Consider the following 7,500-nt stretch of genomic DNA (forward strand, 5'->3'; position numbering starts at 1 on the left):
AGTGTTATCAACCTGTTATCAACCTGTTATTAACCAGTTATCAACCTGTTATCAACCCGTTATCAACCAGTTATCAGCCAGTTATTAACCAGTTATCAACCTGTTATCAACCTGTTATTAACCTGTTATCAACCTGTTATTAACCAGTTATTAACATGTTATCAACCTGTTATTAACCTGTTATCAACCCGTTATCAACCCGTTATCAACCCGTTATCAACCTGTTATCAACCTGTTATTAACCAGTTATTAACAGTTATTAACCAGTTATCAACCCGTTATTAACCCGTTATCAACCCGTTATCAACCCGTTATTAACCAGTTATCAACCCGTTATTAACCCGTTATCAACCTGTTATTAACCAGTTATCAACCTGTTATTAACCAGTTATCAACCTGTTATCAACCCGTTATCAACCAGTTATCAGCAAGTTATTAACCAGTTATCAACCTGTTATCAACCTGTTATCAACCTGTTATCAACCTGTTATTAACCAGTTATTAACCTGTTATCAACCTGTTATTAACCAGTTATTAACCTGTTATCAACCCGTTATCAACCTGTTATCAACCCGTTATTAACCAGTTATTAACAGTTATTAACCAGTTATCAACCCGTTATTAACCCGTTATCAACCCGTTATCAACCCGTTATTAACCAGTTATCAACCCGTTATTAACCCGTTATCAACCCGTTATTAACCCGTTATTAACCCGTTATCAACCTGTTATCAACCCGTTATCAACCCGTTATTATCCCGTTATTATCCTGTTATCAACCTGTTATTAACCCGTTATCAACCTGTTACTAACCTGTTATTAACCCGTTCTGCACATGAGTGTATTTGTGTGTCGTTTCTGCACCACAAGCCGCTTCAAACTGAATGCCGAAATAATGAACGTTTTCAAATAGGTTTCCCAAACCCTCCTACAGCCACTTCTGTCCCGACCCCATCTGCCATTGGTCATTGAACAGTTAGTCCCGCCCCAAACTCACACCATTGGTTGAGTCCGAGGAATGTTTGGAAAGCATCACAGTGTTGACACTCTTCAGGAAGTCAAATGTGAACATTAAACTGAGACACCAGACAGTATTTGAAACTTCTCACACAGCAGATTATAAGATGATCTCTCGGCAGGTCCGTCACTAAGAGATTTTAAGCATAAATTCATATTTAGGGCAGAATCGAAATGGTTTCTCGTATCAAACTCTTTTACCATCTGCTGTTACTGTCTGGACAAGACATAGTTGGGAAAAGATCTTTTCCACAGCGCAGATTCAGAACATTTTTGGGAAACTTCATGACGTGAGTCATTTCAATCATGTGTCTGGATTCAGTCAATAAACAGAGACGTGAAAGAAACGGACCACTGACTACAGGACTGAGATCACTGAAGACAGAGATTATAATAGCACTGTTAATAATATTCAAGAATTCACATAATGATGAAAGTTAAAGGCAAGTAAACAAAAAACTGGAAAATCACATTCACTTAAATGGACAGAATGTTCAGATGAGTTCAGACAAAGTCAGTCCACTGTCGGTATTTACAGTCATGCCAGTCCTGTCTACTTCAATAGAGAAAGACCGAAATCTCTAAAACAGTCGGTCAACATTACGATCACAAAACATGTTTCAAATAGGCAGTAAAATGTGACAATACTGGAATCATAAATTGTGCTTCTTTACCCGGCAATTTTCCCGGCTTGTGTTGCTAATGTGCATGCACACTCGAGTTGATTGACAGGTGATGTCTGTATCTAAAAGGTGATTGGCACTTTTAACTGTAAGGCGGGACTTCCTTTCTACTTCCGTTGACCGTTGGGCGCTCAGAGCACCTTGGTTGAGCGTTCCAGTTTCTCCCATTCATTTGAACAGAACATTGAACAGTCTCCGCTAAATAATCGCTGGCCAAGACTGTTCAAACTCCTAATGTCAAAATCTCAAATGTAAACAAACCAACACCAGGCTTAAAGGGATAGATCACCCAAAATTGGAAATTCTCTCATGATTTACTCATCCTTATGCCATCCCAGATGTGTATGACTAACTTTGTTCTGCTGAACACAAACAAAGATATTTCATCTCTGTAGGTCCAAAAAAGCACATAAAGGCAGTGTAGAAGTAATCCATAAGACTCCAGTGGTTTAATCCATGTCTTCAGAAGTGATATGATAGGTGTGGGTGAGAAACAGATCCATATTTAAGTCATATGAAGAAAATTATTACGTGAAAGTGGAGATTGATTGTATAAAAGGACTTCACTGTTTCTCAATGCCAAGCTACATGCTAAAACATGCTAGCAACATCTAGCTACATTTATGCATTTTGGCAGACGCTTTTATCCAAAGCGACTTACAGTGCAGTTATTACAGGGACAATCCCCCCGGAGCAACCTGGAGTTAAGTGTCTTACTCAAGGGCCCAACAGTGGCATCTTGATGGTTCTGGCTTGAACCCCCGACCTTCTGGTCAGTAACCCTGAGCCTCAACCCACCACTGCCCCCAGTGCTACATATTAAAACAAGCCAGCAACTTCTGGCTATATGCTAAAACATGCTAGCAACTTCTGGCTACATGCTAAAACATGCTAGCAACTTCTGGCTACATGCTAAAACATGGTAGCTACATCTAGCTACATGCTAAAACATGCTAGCAACATTTAGCTACATGCTAAAACATGCTAGCAACATCTAGCTACATATTAAAACAAGCCAGAAACTTCTGGCTACATATTAAAACATGCTAGCAACATCTAGCTACATGCTAAAACATGGTAACAACATCTAGCTACATGTTAAAACATGGTAACAACTTCTGGCTACATATTAAAACATGTTAGCAACTTCTGGCTACATATTAAAACATCCAGCAACTTGTGGCTACATATTAAATCATGCTAGCTACATGCTAAAACATGTTAGCAACATCTAGCTACATGCTAAAACATGCTAGCAACTTCTGGCTACATATTAAAAAATGCTAACAACTTCTGGCTACATGCTAAAAGATGCTAGCAACTTCAGGCTACATATTAAAATGTGTTATCAACTTCTGGCTACATATTAAAAAATGCTAACAACTTCTGTCTACATGCTAAAAGATGTTATCAACTTCAGACTTCATATTAAAACATGTCAACAACTTCAGGCTACATATTAAAACAGGCTATCAACTTCAGGCTACATATTAAAACAGGCTAACAACTTCAGGCTACATATTAAAACATGTTAACAACATCTAGCTACATGTTAAATTATGTTAGCAACTTCTGGCTACATATTAAAACATGCTAACAACTTCTAGCTACATGGTAAAACATGCTAACAACTTCTAGCTACATGCTAAAACATGCTAGCAACTTCTGGCTACATGCTAAAACATGTTAACAACTTCAGGCTACATGTTAAAACATGATAGCAACTTCTGGCTACATATTAAAACATGTTAACAACTTCAGGCTACATGTTAAAACATGATAGCAACTTCTGGCTACATATTAAAACATGCTAACAACTTCTAGCTACTTGCTAAAACATGATAGCAACTTCTGGCTACATGCTAAAACATGCTAGCAACTTTTGGCTAAATGTTAAAACATGCCAACAACTTCTAGCTACATGCTAAGACATGTTAGCAACTTCTGACTACATATTAAAACATGCTAATAACTGGCTACATATTAAAACATGCTAGCGACTTCTGGCTTCATGCTTAAACATGCTTGCAAAAGTCTATTGCAAGGGTATTAAACGGGGTCTGCGTCCATCAGGGGGTTCACAAATGTCTGTTGGATCCTTGTAACTGTATGAATATGAATCCATCAGCATGTTGAAGTTTCTCACACCTGCATGCCAAATCCTCCTCTTTCTTTTTAATCCTTGCTCATTTTTGCGCATCTTGTGTATTTAGTTATGAACTGATTCACCCCTGGTCTATTGTTTTTTCCAGTAAACTTTTTAGATTATCCATAAACAGTGGGCAAAATTAGCACCCAGTCAGTCAATTCATTTTTTGTTTCTACACAAAAGCAAATTAAGCAACGGTCTGAGGCACCTTGTCTATTCACTTACACTCAAACATCTCTTCTTGTTGGCTGTTCCAAGATGGTGCCGTGGTTGACGTATCCGAACCAGATGAATGAGGCATCTACGTATGTATATCTATGCCTGGAAACGCCTAACTGCATGCTAGCAACACCTGGAAACATGTTAACAACATCTAATAATATGCTAACAATGCCTAGACACATGCAAGAAACTCCTAGCAACATGCTAGCTACACTTAGTTACATGTTAAAACATGCTAGCAACATAATAGCATTGCCTAGCAACACCTAGCTACATGTTAAAACATGTTAGCAACATGCTAACAATGCCTAGCTACATGATAAAACATGTTAGCAACATGATAGCAATGCCTAGCAACATACTAGAACATGTTAGCCTCACCTAGCAACATGTTAGCATCACCTAGAAACATGCTAGCATTGCCTAGCTACATGTTAAAACATGTTAGAAACTATTAGCAACACCTAGCTACATGTTATAGCATGTTAGGCGCATGTTAACAATGCCTAGCAACATGCTAGCAACCCCGAGCTACATGATAAAACATGTTAGAAACATGATAGCAATGCCTAGCAACATGTTAGCAACACATATCTACATAGTAAAATATGTTAGGCACATGCTAGCTACATGCTAGCAACATGATAGCAATCCTAGCAACATGATAACAACCCTTAGCTACATGATAAAACATGATAGAAATGCCTAGCAACAGGCTAGCAACAAATAGCTGCATGGTAAAAATGTAGGCAAATGCTAACAATGCCTTGCAACATGCTTGCAATACCTAGCTACATGAAATAACATGATAGTAACATGATAACAACATAATAGCAATGCCTAGCAACATGTTAGCAACACATAACTGCATAGTAAAAGATGTTAGGGACATGCTAACTACATGTTAAAATATGCTAGCAACATAAGAACAATGCCTAGCAACATATAGCTACATGGTAAACATGTTAGGCACATGCTAACAATGCCTAGCAACATGTTAACAACCCATAGCTACATGATAAAATATGTTTGCAACATGATAGAAATGCCTAGCAACATGCTATTAACACATAGCTACATAGTAAAATATATTAGGCACATGCTAGCTACATGTTAAAACATGATAGCAACATCTTGCAACATTCTAGCATCACATAGCAACTTGCTAGCAACACCTAGCTACATGTTATAACATGCTAGTATCTATGTATCTATCTATCTGACTGTTGGGCTTGTAAAACATTCAAACTCTCACATTTGCATTGTGATGCAAAAAATAATTAGTTTGTACTGCCTAAAAATCACTGTAGTACCATAATAGAGTAAAAAATACTGTATTACAGAAATAAGAATAACTAATAAGAATTGTTGCAGTGAGCATTAACACTGGCATGTCCCGTTTGATTTTGTGCTACTCCTGTAAACAAGACAAATAAAAGGTTTAGGATGTTATCTGGTTATACTTTATTATACAGTGTGCTTATTACTGTGTAATTACACACGTATGTTTTGAGTAATATTAATTAACAACATGTACTTACTATAGGTTTATGGTTAGGGATTGGTTTGGGGATAGTTGCTTGTAATTAAGCATAATTGTATGTTATTACTGTTGTCCATGCATGTAATATGTACAACAAGGACACTGTAAAATAAAGTGTTATTCGTTTGCTTCGGTGCGTCCAATGTTGATATCCTCCAGCAGCAGTGATGATATGGTGTTTCTGTGTGCAGTTTCTCTCATGAACACTAGAGGGCAGTACAGACATGTCAGGATCAGATCTAGACACACACACACACACACACACACACACACACACACACACACACACACAGGCATGATAATAAGATGTAGGTGGTAAATGTCTTTGAGTGTGTGGACACCGAATCTGTGGTTATGCAGTAAACAGCTGCAGACATGATGTCAGAGTTATTGCCATCAGTCAAGTCATTTTTATTTGTATAGCGCTTTTCACAACACACAGAAAAGGAAACCGTAATATCTATAGTCATTAAAATATTATTTATATTGTCAAGCCGGTTCTCGCCTCCTCCTTTCCCTTAATCCCCTTTACACTGGTGACGAAGACCCGGGAATGAGGAGGGGTGGTGGCGTAGTGGGCTAAAGTGCATAACTGGTCATCAGGAGGTTGCTGGTTCGATCCCCACAGTCACCACCATTGTGTCCTTGAGTAAGACACTTAACTCCAGGTTGCTCCGGGGGGATTGTCCCTGTAATAAGGGCACTGTAAGTCACTTTGGATAAAAATGCATAAATGTAAGGAGGGATATGCCATAGTGTTCTCGCCACTACCATCCACCCCAACGGAGCAGCCGTCTGCCGGGGGACGGAGAAGCCGCCGCCTGGAGAAGGGGCTCCTAACCACCACTGCCATGGGCGGAGGAGTCCCGTACCAGCCGCTGAAACGCACACGGGGTCTGAGACCGTGAGTGGGGAGGGTCTCGCTGCCAACTGCCTGGAGCTGGAGAACCGCTGCCAGGGGCGGGGGAGACCCCTTCTGTTCCCCGATAATGTGGCGGGGCGTTCCGTCCACCTGGGGCTGGAGGACTGCCTCCGATCCGGCCGAGCTACGGCGTATCGGAGAACCGGGGGGTGGATTACTACACTGTTACAGGAAGATGGAGGAGAGAGGATGTTGTACTTTCTCCTCGCAGTAATTACCATATCCATTGTCTTATTTCCATTCATTGCCAGTGAAAACTCCTGTCCCCCATTTAACCACTGAATCCAAGGAATTCTGAGTCGGAGCAGGCGAAGACCCCATCAGGAGCTCCGTGAATGTAGGATCGCCAGCTTATTTCACAGGGATAACAGGAGGAGACAGACGTGAGTCCAGATTGTTGATGACAAAGAGCAGTGGGGACAGTAGCGCCCCCTGTGGGACACCAGCTGGAATTGCACAAGGATTAGACCCACAGGAACCCCACTGCACCCTCCTCACAATCAGCCAAAGAGGGCATCTGACATGTCAGCCAGTGTATGAAGCAATTAACAGTGTTTTATTGCATCAAACGCACGAGAGAAATCAACAAAACCAGCAATGACGTCAATTTTGGGGGTTGTTATTGAGTGCTTCGTGCCAACATCGAAGCTGTGACTGTTGATCTATTCGCATAAAGCCATGTTGTGATGGGGCAATCTTGAAAACTGTGTCCCTTAGGATCTTTCAAACACTTTACCACCACAGCTGACTAATGACATGTGATGATAGTCTGCTGGAAAACTGGGACTTGACCAAAGCTTCTTTCCATTGGCTCGGAAAAATGTTATGTTGAAAACTAAACAAACAACATCACGTTAAACAGGCGCCAGTTCTTCGTTAAAGTCTTTGAAACCCAAGAAGGAATTCCATCAGGACCGGCTGCACTGATTCTACATCGATGCTCAGGAGTGGTATTGTACCATTT

The 7,500-nt window shown here is 40.2% G+C and overlaps 1 protein-coding gene and 1 long non-coding RNA gene across 9 annotated transcripts in view; one reads left to right on the forward strand and one right to left on the reverse strand.

Annotated features, from left to right (window-relative positions):
• Window positions 1-7,500, forward strand: part of acp7 (acid phosphatase 7, tartrate resistant (putative)) — a 24,835-nt gene that overhangs the window by 5,410 nt on the left and 11,925 nt on the right. The window lies entirely within an intron of this gene.
• LOC127656942 (uncharacterized) lies at window positions 4-749 on the reverse strand. 5 transcript variants are annotated; one of them, XR_007972219.1, is made up of 3 exons: window positions 737-749; window positions 518-561; window positions 4-166 (listed from the first exon to the last, which is right to left on the reverse strand). It is a non-coding gene; the product is annotated as an uncharacterized LOC127656942 (long non-coding RNA). The 5 variants fall into 5 exon arrangements; XR_007972218.1 differs by lacking the exon at window positions 737-749 and adding an exon at window positions 682-694; XR_007972217.1 differs by lacking the exon at window positions 737-749 and adding an exon at window positions 638-650.

The sequence above is a fragment of the Xyrauchen texanus genome, chromosome 16 (assembly GCF_025860055.1).
Source record: "Xyrauchen texanus isolate HMW12.3.18 chromosome 16, RBS_HiC_50CHRs, whole genome shotgun sequence".
NCBI lineage: Eukaryota > Metazoa > Chordata > Actinopteri > Cypriniformes > Catostomidae > Xyrauchen > Xyrauchen texanus.